Raw genomic sequence first — 12361 nt, forward strand, 5'->3', positions numbered from 1 at the left:
ACGGGGCAGTGCAGTCGTTACATTATTTACCCTTTGTTCCCGCCTTTACTGACGTAGAAACCACGTGATAACAGTGTTGTGGACAAATGGAAGTAGCTTCGCAACAAACTTCAACTAGAAAGAGACGCCGATCTTGCTTGTGTTTTACTCGAAATGTGAGTTGTTTTGATTCGTATCTTTACAGGAAACGTATGCTATTATAACAATCAACAATATTAGTATTTTGGGGCATACACACCAAACACAGGGCATCGCTTCTCTAGACCCGCGCAAGGACACGTCTGATCGCGTCTTTGCATTGACTTTGTATATAATCTACTCGCGCAAATCGTTGAACTCGCGTTAAATCCATGATTTATCTTTCTGTCTGATTGATGGCCGTCAGCAGTTGGGTAGAAGAGAACAAATCCAATCACTCCATGCTCCTTCTTAGCATCATCATACCATGCGATTGTTATTGTTTTGGTAGTGCACCATCTAGTGGCAGGTCTTACAACCTGTACCTTTAAGTAACACTTTTTTTGCCAATAAACAGACAAGTGTTTAAAGGCATAGATCATCCAAAAATGACAATTCTATAAATCACTGATTTACCCTTATGTTGTTCAAAAACTGTATGACTTTCTCCTACGGAACACAACGTTTAAATAGTGTTAGGAAACAAACAGTTGAGGTTACCCCCCAAAAAATAAAAAAATTAAATAATAATAATAACAATAATAATAAATAAATAAATAAATAAATATATATATATATATATATATATATATATATATATATATATATATATATATATATATATATATATATATATATATATATATATATATATATATATATATATATATATATATATATATATATATTTTTTTTTTTTTTTTTTTTTTAAATATTTAGTTTATGAGAGCCACCACTCAGAAGTTCCCACAAAATGGCACCCACGATTCAGACAGATACGAGTCCATTCATTATCATGGAGTGACATGAGATTTGATGAGAAAGGCTCTCTCTGTGCCGTGATGTTGTAGACACAGGATGCCACCGTAGCAGTCTGGGAGTGCTCTTTAATGCTGTCCCTAATATATCACATATGGTCTCGGGATTAAGTGGAAGACAGACAGGAACACACATAAAACAGAGGTCCTGAACACTGGCTACACTCCACGATGACACTTTTAGGGGGCTGGAACCCTTAATTAAAGCACAGACGTGAACAGGGGGCGCAGACAGAGAGGAGGGCAGAAGAAAAGCAAATGAGATGGAGTCCTCTAGACTGTCTGGGAAAGAGTGTGGGAGCGTGTTGCCCCTTGTGCATGTGTGCATTTGTTGGGGGGGGGGGGGGCATTGACTTATATCAAATTGATACATGCAAACTAACACTTTTCTTGTTTCATACTAATGTTCAATGCTGTTCAGATATTTCAGTCAAACACGTCACCATACTACAAGTATAGATGTAGGGCACTGCACATTCACACCAATCTTCTGTCTGAGAAGCACAAAGAGTAGGGGTGAAAGGTCAAATAAGCGCACTAAGATGGGTGGCTTTCTCATGCTAATTGCCATACCCATGCACCCCCAGTTCTGTCTGGTACAGAGTTTGGGGCTCCATGATGGCACTGGGTAACATCTACCATGAGCATTCTGGGAAATGGGTGGTAACTGATGGTATGTGTCAAGGATGGATAAAAAGTGAAATATTGTTTAGCCTCATAGGGGGAGAAACGATGACAGGCCGAGACATTAGAGACATTGTGAAAAGAGGGACGTCTAGACACGAATGAAAGATATTTGAGACCACATTCAGTAAGATCGGATTGTTTCTTTTAAATAAGTCAAGCTAACAAATGAAAAATGTCTTGCATGCACAGATTTTAAATGTTGAGAAAAATGATTAGATTTATTATGTTTCATGCACATTAGGGCAAAGCAACATCAGTATCCGAGAATGTGACATTTTTGAACTGGCAGAACTGGTGGAATTCAGATGGGAGGTTTCTTTAATTCACACAGTCTTGGATGTTTAGAAATAATGCATGAAGATGCATGCATCAATAAATAAATAAAGTGAAACACACAATCAGCAAAATAGGCAATGACAAAACTCAATTTCTAAGGAAAGCACCTGAAAGATAAGGAAGATTTTCACTTTCTGGAGTGAAAACCATCATTTAACACATCAACACAAACAGTTTACTTAGCTATCTAAGGCATTGCATATACTTCAATTTTTTTTATGTTAATATGTAAACCCAATCCACAAACTAAAGTTATCCCTAAGAGAAAACATTCTGAACATTTGCAATTTTATTAAAAAAAAACTTTGTGATAAAAGTATTATATTATTATTAATTTTTTTTTACATGTTCCTAAAATATGGTTAAGGTGCACACACACACACAAACATACACACAAAAACAAGCAATTGATACAACCGAGACAGAGATAAGCAACATATTAACAGGCCATTTCTCAACTGTGTGTAATCATTTTTAAGTACAGTCAACCTGTTAATGCAGTAACTTGCTAATCTAATAATGATGGTGGATGTAGAATTTTGCTGACTTTGAGCAAACTTCTGAAGAGAGAGAGAGAGAGAGAGAGAGAGAGAGAGAGAGATCCATTAGCCTAAACTGTGTGCCAATTAAGCCTTAATAGCTAAGAAACTGTTTGGAAACTCAAACCTCACCCTAATTCTCTCACTTTTTAATCATCCCTTTGTCATTTTCTAAACTAAAACTTATACACATATATAATTCTAATCACGAGCTTAATTACAGCTGCTAAATGCCTAGTTGTGTTGCATTCATAGAAACAGTCTACATAGCTTCACGATCAATGTATTAGCGGTTTCAGTAGCTGTCACTGACGTGACAATCCGTGAAATTGTAATGAAGCGAATCCGCGCGCAGCCGCAGGGTGCGTCTGGGAAATCACAAAGCACTACTGGTTTCTTTCTGAAGTAACCATGATAGCGACTTGCCTGGATAAAAAGGTTAATACCACCAACTTGCCGTGCAATAACGGACACGTAAAAATGAGTGATCCGATCAGACACTTATCGATGTACCTCCATGACCTATATATCTTATAATATTTGTTCCATGTTAAAAAATACAGAGCGAATAATAATTTATATTTAAGGAGGGAGATGTCATAATTTGTGCGTGTGTGTGTATATAGGCCTATTAATCGCTGGTTCTGTTTTAAACAAATGTTCATAATGTCTTCCTTAATTATTGAATTATTTTATATTAAGTAAAATAAAATAAAAACCCTGTTGCTCTTAAAACTCTAATGCAACTTCTGGTGAATAACCAAACTATAGGCTACCGCTTCATTTACATATAAAAAAGAAAAAAGAAAAAAGAAAAGAAAAAAAGGAAAAAAATGTTTTTCGTTCTTTTGATTTTAGACTTAATTGCATGGCCATACAGTTCATGGTGTGGAACTTCATCACGCCTGTGTTGAGAGACAGGAGCCCTCATTAGTGCGCGCATCTTAATTTTTCCCCACCGAGGAATTATGTGACGTCAGCCTCAATTAACACCACACAGGGTCAACGGGATTAAAACACAGGCTACCAGTTCTCACAGTTTCCCTCGCATCAAAGTAAAGACCCTTTTGTTTACTGCGCCTCGTCGGCTGGACTGTGTGCATTCTACACACTGCAGGACCCAATTAAAAACCGGAAAATAGTAAATGAAGGCAATGAGATCATACACGGACCCGCTGATATTAGTTCCAACCAATCAGAGACAGCAAAATAAACCCAGTGATTTTCTAAAGGCAAATAAGGTTTGTGATTGGGATGGGGGTGCAGACTCATTTCCGAGGGACTGAAACGTAAACATCCTTTTAAAGGCATATTTTCGCTATAATATTTGTTGCAATTGGATGGTCTGGAATACGTCTGTTTAAAACCAAATAGGCTGTTATATGTCCGTTTATTTCTGCTACTTTAGCTGTGGAGATACAAATGTAGGCTAAACTAAAAAAGTTTTATAGCCTTATGACAAATATATTGCAAATAACAAATATGATCAGCATACATAGCAAAAGTAGGGTAGCCTATGTTTGTTAAGATGTATCAAATATTAAATAATTTCTGGTGATCTGATTATTTACGTTTAAATGCAACCTGTAACCAACTGGCAACCATCAGTATCAGTAGGTTAAACTATTTAGCGTTATAAAATTTAGAGTTTTTTTTTAAACTAATAACTTCGAATTAATCAAAAGCCAAATATTTTATTGCTAAGAAAATGTCAGCATTTTAGTTTTCCTTTTTTCAATTGTTGTTGCGTCCAGAAAAAAAAAAAAAAAGCTAACAATTTCTCTTGCCAGTTATTTTTATGGTGCCACTTAATTTTTGATAAAAGAGCGATTTATTCAGGACAAACAACTAAATCGTTTTCATTTCCCGGCAATTTTACACAAACAGGCTAAAACATCCCAAACGTGAGAAATATAAACTGTAAAATGCAGGAAAAAAAACAGACTTATTATAAATGATACAAATATAAGTAACTTAACTATAGCCTACTGTAAGACGTTACAAATAGAACATAGACGTTTTCTCAATCTGATGATAATTTACATTTTAATTATTCTCGAGTTATTTAGAAAACCGCGTATGTCCTACTAGTAGCCTAAATAACTATGAATGTGGATATTTAGAAATTAAAAAGTCTATGGTGCTGCAAAGAAGCATTGCCTATATTTGTGGAGTTATGTTATACGAGGTAACTTATAGTGAAGCAAGAGTAAAAGCTGTATTCCAGAGCAAGAGGAACGTTAGCCAGCAAAGTGAGGATAGCTAGATGATCTACAGGCGTGGGTTGCCTATACACTTTTTTCCGGGTTTCATATCAACCGAAGGGTGGCTAATGAGAGACGACAAGCGACTGACAAAGGGACGAGATGTAATTGGCATAGAGTCGTGGGAAACCACAAACAAACAGCTGCCAATGGCATTTTGTTTTTCTCATCCCTTGTACTAGTGAAAAGAACCAGAAGCAGAGCTGCTCACTGGCAGCTGGGAGCAGGGAGCTCACGAGAGGCCCAAATAACAAGCTTAGGGATTATATACAGTGTGCCACTGGCATAACACATCACAGGATCATGAACACTCACCATTAAATATTCACTGTATCCGACTGATCACAGAGAAAACTCCTCATTTTCCCATCACATCTCCCGTTCGTCAAAACACGTAGCCTACCTTTTCACGGCAGACGCCATTTTTAATTGTTCGCCAATTAAAACAAAACAAATCCGTGTGGTGACAACTTATATAAATAAACAACATTATAGAATATTAAATATATTTTATATAAAAAACATTTTTATAAATAAAATAAAACTCAATTTTCAAACAGTTTGATATTCATTACTGATGATGAAAACTGATTATAAAATATGAAAACTCCATAAAAATGAATATTTTAGATGTAATTATGAAAACATTTTTTACCGTGTGTGTCACGCAGAGACAGAAAGAAAGATAGAAAGGTTTCATAAATTGTTCTGAAAAAAAAAAAAAAAAGATTCATTTTTTAATTACACGAAAAGTTTCAATTATTTATATTTTTTGCATTTTGGTTTAAAAAGTTTTTCTGTAGCATACAATTTTTTATTGTTTGTGATCATTATCAAATAATGGTGATGTTAAGCAGGAAAGTTTATAATATACCATAGCTGATTCACATGAATAGCTTTAGGGCAGCGATGAATGAACTGATATATGAATGTTGGTCTAACCTCACAGTGGGATGGAGATATCCTTAATCAGTCATAAGGTGGATGTGAAACATAAGGAGGGGTCCCTGGGGTAAGCCCTCAGGGCATATCCCTCCCTAAGCACGCCCTGCTATCCTTGTGACCGGCTTGTCCTTTCCTAACAGGGTCAAGCCTCCAATTAGCCAGAGGTCAGAGGTCAGGGTCCTCTCCTCTAACATTTTGCTCTATAGACTGATGGCCTGCTCTTCAACAACAGGTCACTGTCAGCCATGCAATGTTATGTGGGCATCCCATTTTAGAATATTCTTATATAAAACTTTTTAGGTTCAATTGATCCAGTGACTTACAAACATAAGCTTAAGGAACTTAATTTTTTTCTAGATTTTCTGGTTTTATTAGCTTGCATGCTTGAATATTTGTATTTTTTAGTATATGATTATTGTTGATCAAGTTTACAAATATGATCCAGAGTTGCCATTATGCCAGTTCCTGTAACTCTGTTTCATTAAATTAAAATAAAAGACCTGGATTTCCCACAATTCTTGTATGTGCTGAGCAAGCGAAAGTCAGGGACAAATAGATTTAGTCAACAAACTAGCTTGATTCATATTAAAGAAAGTATTTTAATCTATGTGCACATGTAATGGCTTTATCAGAGGCAGAAATAGTTCAAAAGAACTGTACATTTAATTCAATTTAATCCTGAATCCCCAATTTATTTATTTTTTTAAACTGCCTATTCGTGTTTTTCATGTAATCGTGAATGCTTGCTTTGGGCACATCAACTGCTCCCCACCATGGTGTCGCAAACGACATCTTTTGCAATAAATATCCTAGCAATTTGGGGTTTGGAAGGAAAATGTTAAAAGGGCACAATTGAGCCAGTCATGCATGTTCTGTGTATTCACTCTGCGTGGGCGTAATTCTCCAGAACACTTTTCCTTTGATTTCTTTCAGTTTTCACAGTGTCTCTCAAATGCCAATAATAGACTTGTCCATCAGCCTCTCCCTCCCTTGGAGTTAATTGGAGCTGTGGAGAATCAGACCAAGCGCTGAAGTTTGATTCATCATTGGATCACTAGATTATTAGATGAATCCTTCCCAAGATTAATGCCCCACCTGGACCCCCTCTACCCCCCTGCCAGGCTATCCTGCCCCTTCCATGCCCCTAACAGCCTCTGGGATCTTTGATAAGGCTGACCTGTACCTTTTCAAATAAAGATTTTCACTGGGATGTGTGCTCATAGCCAACCATCAGGGTTGTTCGCTTACAGTAGACTTTTGCAGAAATGCGTCCTGAAAATAAAGAGCTAAAACTCTTAGATTTATTTATTTATTATTAATATTTTTATTTATTTTATTTTTTACAATAGCAACATGCACACTTTGTTTTTAGTAAAAAAAAAAAAAAAAAAAAAGCCATGGATTTAAAAGACCACATACAGGTCTCTTTGTTGCAGTCCAGCAATGTTTTTAATAGCATTTTTATCAACAGTCAATGTTTATCAATGTTTATTTCCTTTCATAAATGTTTATTTTACTTAAAATCGTGTTTATACCTGCTGTAGTATATTTCATTATAATCAGTGTCACAATAATAAAGAAAAATGTGCTTAACATAATTCTGCTTAAAAGAATACTAAATATTAACACCAGTGCTTATATACATATATTTAAAAAATAGCACTGAATATTAATATTAGTTCTTAAATGTTCAGACAAAATTTGCCTGACATAATTCTTTTTTTATTTTAAAGATAACACAAACATTAACACTAGTGCTTGAATGTTCAAATAAAATATGACAGTTAATTTTTTTCCTATATAAAAAATAATAACAATAAAACTTAACACTAGTCTTTGAATGGTCAGATACATTTTGCCTGATAGAAATATTTTCAGCAATATTCCGATCTCACTTCCAAGTCTAGTTCCAGACTGATTGACACAAACCCAGAATCTGATGCTCCTGTCAGGACTAGCGAGTTGCGCATCCCTTCACAGCAGAGAGCAGTGTGGCACAAAGAGTCAGGCTAATGAGGCTTGAGTGGCACTGGCACATACAAAATGCTTGGTATCTCTTGGCAAGCATATCCTTCTATCTCTGCTCGCCCTCTCAGCTCTCACTCTGTCTCTCTCTTTCTCTCATCATCGCCTTTGCTGGCTCTTTCCGCCAGGCCCATGGTTTCCTGGCAGCGATGCCCGTCTCTGTATGCCATCCTGGGAGGCGTCATATCCCCTCAGAGAGCTGGCCCCTGTTGCTGATGGAGCCTTTCAGTCCAGAGAATGGGGGCATTGTGAGGAATTGTGGGTCATGGCCGGAGTAGGCGGCAGTTTGCTCATATACAGGCCCCTCACACACTCACACCGGGTGCTTAGAACTGAGAGCCAAAGATAGACATCCAACCTCTCAGCTTTAAAAATGCCTCCTCAGGAAGTAGCTGTGTGAGAAAGTGTGTGTGAGAGAGGTGCATGGCAACACTGGAAGTATGCTTGCAAGTGTTTGTGTGTGTGTTTCTCTTTGACCGCTTAAAAGCTAAAAAGAAACAATTTCACAGCATTGTGGAATGGTGTGTTTGTCAATGTGATTTGGTGCATGTAAACATGCATTCATTGCCTCCATGTCTGCTGGAGAAAGCATTTTTGATTGTGGAGTATTGTCGGAGGTTTGTTTCTTCGCAGGAGTAAAGATTTACTTATTTATTTATTTTGTCTGGATCTATTAATTTGTTCAGATATGTTAAATTATAACATATTAAATTATAACTTTTCTAATACACCTTTTCTATGATTAAAAATCCAGGCTGTAAAATGTAATGTGGTGTGAGACCACAAAAAAGTTATGATATTTATGAATTATGAATTTATTATATATAACAAAAGACATTTTTACTTGAACATATGTATAAACTTTCTGAACAGTAGAATAGAAGGTGTAAGAAAATGTATGTATTTATTTTCACGGTTACACCTCATGAAATGTTTCTTGAATGACATTTAAGGGTCCAGAATGTTGAAACGTTAAATGTACACTTTTTTCAAAATCAAAAGAAAATGATTATATATTTTTTATTTCTTATTTTTATATTATTATTTGCCATTGACACAATATAAATACGTAAGGTCAAAACGATATTCTATCGTGTGCTTATGCAACAAAGCATCGATCAGACGTTCACAAAAATGCTGGATGATATCTAAAGGGGAAAAAGAAACCGCATATACATACATACTTGCATGCATATACATAGGTTTGTACTATATTTAAATCAGAGACTAAGCACGTGTGTATATCTGTAGTTAGTGTTTAGTATAGCAATCTAAACTGCGGTGAAGCTCAGTCAGGGTAGTGTAGAGACAAACAAGAGCACCAGCTCCATCTCAAAGCTCACTCATCTCCACCTAGTGGCTTGAATAGGCCACACAGTCATTCAGCCATTCGCTGCATTTTCACCCGAGCGTCCTAGATATACCTCTTACACATTCTCTCAATGCATAGTGCTCACTTCCCCACCGCTGGCAGCCGGAGTGACCGGAGGTGTTTTGGCACATGATGTATCCTTCCAAAAGCGTAGGAAGAAAATAGTACCAGTGTTTTTTTCCTCTGCTCATGCAGCCCATCCACGGACACCCTGCCTCATTAATATTCAGCCACCGGACTCTTTTCTCCCATCGTGCTGCACTAAGACAAAAGAGCATTGAGGAGACACCTCCTGTTTTAATTATGATGAGAAGGTGCGGAGGGGGTGTGAATCATGAGAAAAACGAGAGGAGAGACAGCGAAAGCATGTGTGAGCAAACGTGACATGTTGTGCGTTATGTGTATATTTGTGTTTTTGTATGGGTTTTTAAAGGTAGTGTAGTCTCTCTCTCTTTCTCTCTCTCTCCCTCTCTCTCTCTCCCCCTCTCTATGTGCATGTGTGTGTTTGTGGTGCAGCTGCAAGTCTGTTGTGGCTTGTTGCCATCATGCAAATTGGCATCTGATAAAACAGCATTGACTGAATTTGCTTAAGGGATGTAGAGGGAAGGAGTAAATAGGAGAGAATTAGTTCTTGTTGCAAAACCCATACAGCCACACAGCATTTCTGACTCTTTCTCTTTTCCCTCCATATACCCAATGAATCATCCCCAAATGAATAACCCAAAATCTTCTTTGAACTTGAAATAGCTTTTCCTTTCTCTTTTTATCTCTTGGAAAAATATATGTAGATTTGATGACTGACACTAAACTTTGATAATCTAACTTTACATGAGCTCTTGACCTGCACTGTGGTCAGACAATGTTATTTTTAGTTACATTTCTATTTCTATTTATAAATTGGCCAGTGACTGAGAAGTGTTAATGATTTAACTTTGTTTTATTAGTAGTATATATTTTTTTTTATATGTCAGCGGATACTGGGCATTTAATAATTTCAGACTTGTTTCTGTGTTTGTGATTTAAATCACCATCTAGCACAAATTTATATTTTTTTAATTTATTATTTAAAATATTATTATTATATTACTATGATAGTAGTTTTGTATGTATGCATGAATTATAAATTCTATAAATATTTTTTATTATATATATATATATATATATTCAATAGTGGTGCATCCCTAGTTTAATTCATTTGATAAAGGGATATTTTGAATTTTTTAGTGTGTAAAAGTTATTTAAAAGAGATAAATCAACAAGTAAATGATCATCAAAATTTGGAGTCCACTGCAATGTTTACAAATCTTTGAATTAAAATTTCTTATGCGTATGTCAGGAACTGCACATTTTTTCTTGTCATGATCATGTCTATACGTGGCCTAAGACATCCAGACACACTTCATATAGCTTTAATAGTACCCCACTCCAACAGTTGAGCCAGATAGAGCCCCTCCACTGTCACGTCCTCATTCTACAGCACCAACTCAATTAAGACTCAATGATGGCTTCACCCCACTTGACCCATACTGACCTCTAACCTTAAGGTTCACACCTCCCAAAATGTCAAGCATGAATGTGGATATGCTCGGCCAAGAAGGGGGGATTGCGAGGGTTGCTAAAGGGCTTTTATCCCCACTATGTCCGGCCACCCTCTTTCACTAAAGTATGCTGTCAGTGCTTTTGTTATATTCCTTTGAATGTAATGGTCCCCGAGGGAGGGCTTGTGAAAGCAAAAATCCCTTAATCACCACACACATATGAGTTTAAAGTCAGTTTTGTGGGATTGAAGATTTTTTATTTTATTTTATCTGAGTTGTGAAGATGTTTTGACTCAGTTTTGTCTTTTAATGAGGAAAATACCATTGGTTACCTGGATAAGTTGGTATTTTATTTCTCATGAATTGTTGTTCATTTTGTTCTGGCTATGCTCTCCACTTAATGAACCTCTTGAACTTTGCTGCCCTTGGTGGAAGCAGGTGTGAGCTCCACTGTGAACATATTTGTCTGAATCTCTTGTGCTCTGCTCCATTCAGACCCAAACACCTTCACTAGCCAAAGTGGAGAATATGGGAAACTCACATAAGCACCAATTTCTACTGACAGGAGACTTCCTGACCACAACGGGCTTTGTTAATGTTCATAGGGTGAGATTTTAGCACTCTTATTGTTCTGTAAACTATACAATCAAAAATTTAAATTAACTTTATTAAGTCAAAATTACATCTTACTCTGGTAAAATAAAAATGAAAGTATTAATTACATTCTCAACCCTTTTGCGGTGATTAAAATCCTTTAACAATTTTGGTGTTTTTAAATATTGTTTGTAAACCTCCCATTATGATATTGTTACCAAATAATGGATTTGATCTTTTTATCAACTTGTTATTGTATTGGCACAGGTTTTGTATTTCTTTGGATTGATCTGACCTTGAGCGTAAAGCGTTATTTATGGGTAATTTTGGCGACCTTCACTTAAAACTGAGGTGCATAAGCTCAGATCAATCAGCGAGGTCAACGATCAATCAGTTAAGAAAATAAATACAAAATCTGTGCTAATTTAAAGAAAACAACTTGATAAAAACATAGAATTCAATATTTTAATATAATATAGCCTACAAAAAATGTACAATGATTTTTTTTTGTAGGCTGGTCATTATAATGTAACAATAGGCATAAATAACTCAAAAACACACAAATTATATTTTGGGGGAACTTGATAAACCCTGAGCAAAGTCGTTGAGTTTTGATTCAATGCGATAACATTAATTAGCATTTTAAGAAAAAAAAATCTGGGTAAAAATGACTGGAATACAACATGAGGATTAAAAAGGTTATTTTTTGGCATCTGAGTTTCCATGAGGAACCTTTAATATCACTGTAAACTTTCCATTGTGCAAAAGGCTCTTTAGTGAAAGAAGTTTCTTTAGATTAGAAAACTTTTCACTGAAAGGTTAGGAATTCAAAAATGGTTATTCTATGGAAAAACTGCAAAAAAACACATTTGGACCATGAAGAATTATCTCCTTTTGATAACAGAACAGAACAAAACAGAACAGAACAGAATAGAATAGAATAGAAAACAGTGCACCTTGTAACTGTAAATACTGATATATCCTCAATTACCCAAAGTTCTGTTTTCAATTCATCAAATAAATATATCCAAGGTTGTGCCATTGTCTTTGTAATCCATTCTCTCTA

The sequence above is a fragment of the Carassius auratus genome, chromosome 41, assembly GCF_003368295.1.
Source record: "Carassius auratus strain Wakin chromosome 41, ASM336829v1, whole genome shotgun sequence".
In the NCBI taxonomy this organism is placed as follows: domain Eukaryota; kingdom Metazoa; phylum Chordata; class Actinopteri; order Cypriniformes; family Cyprinidae; genus Carassius; species Carassius auratus.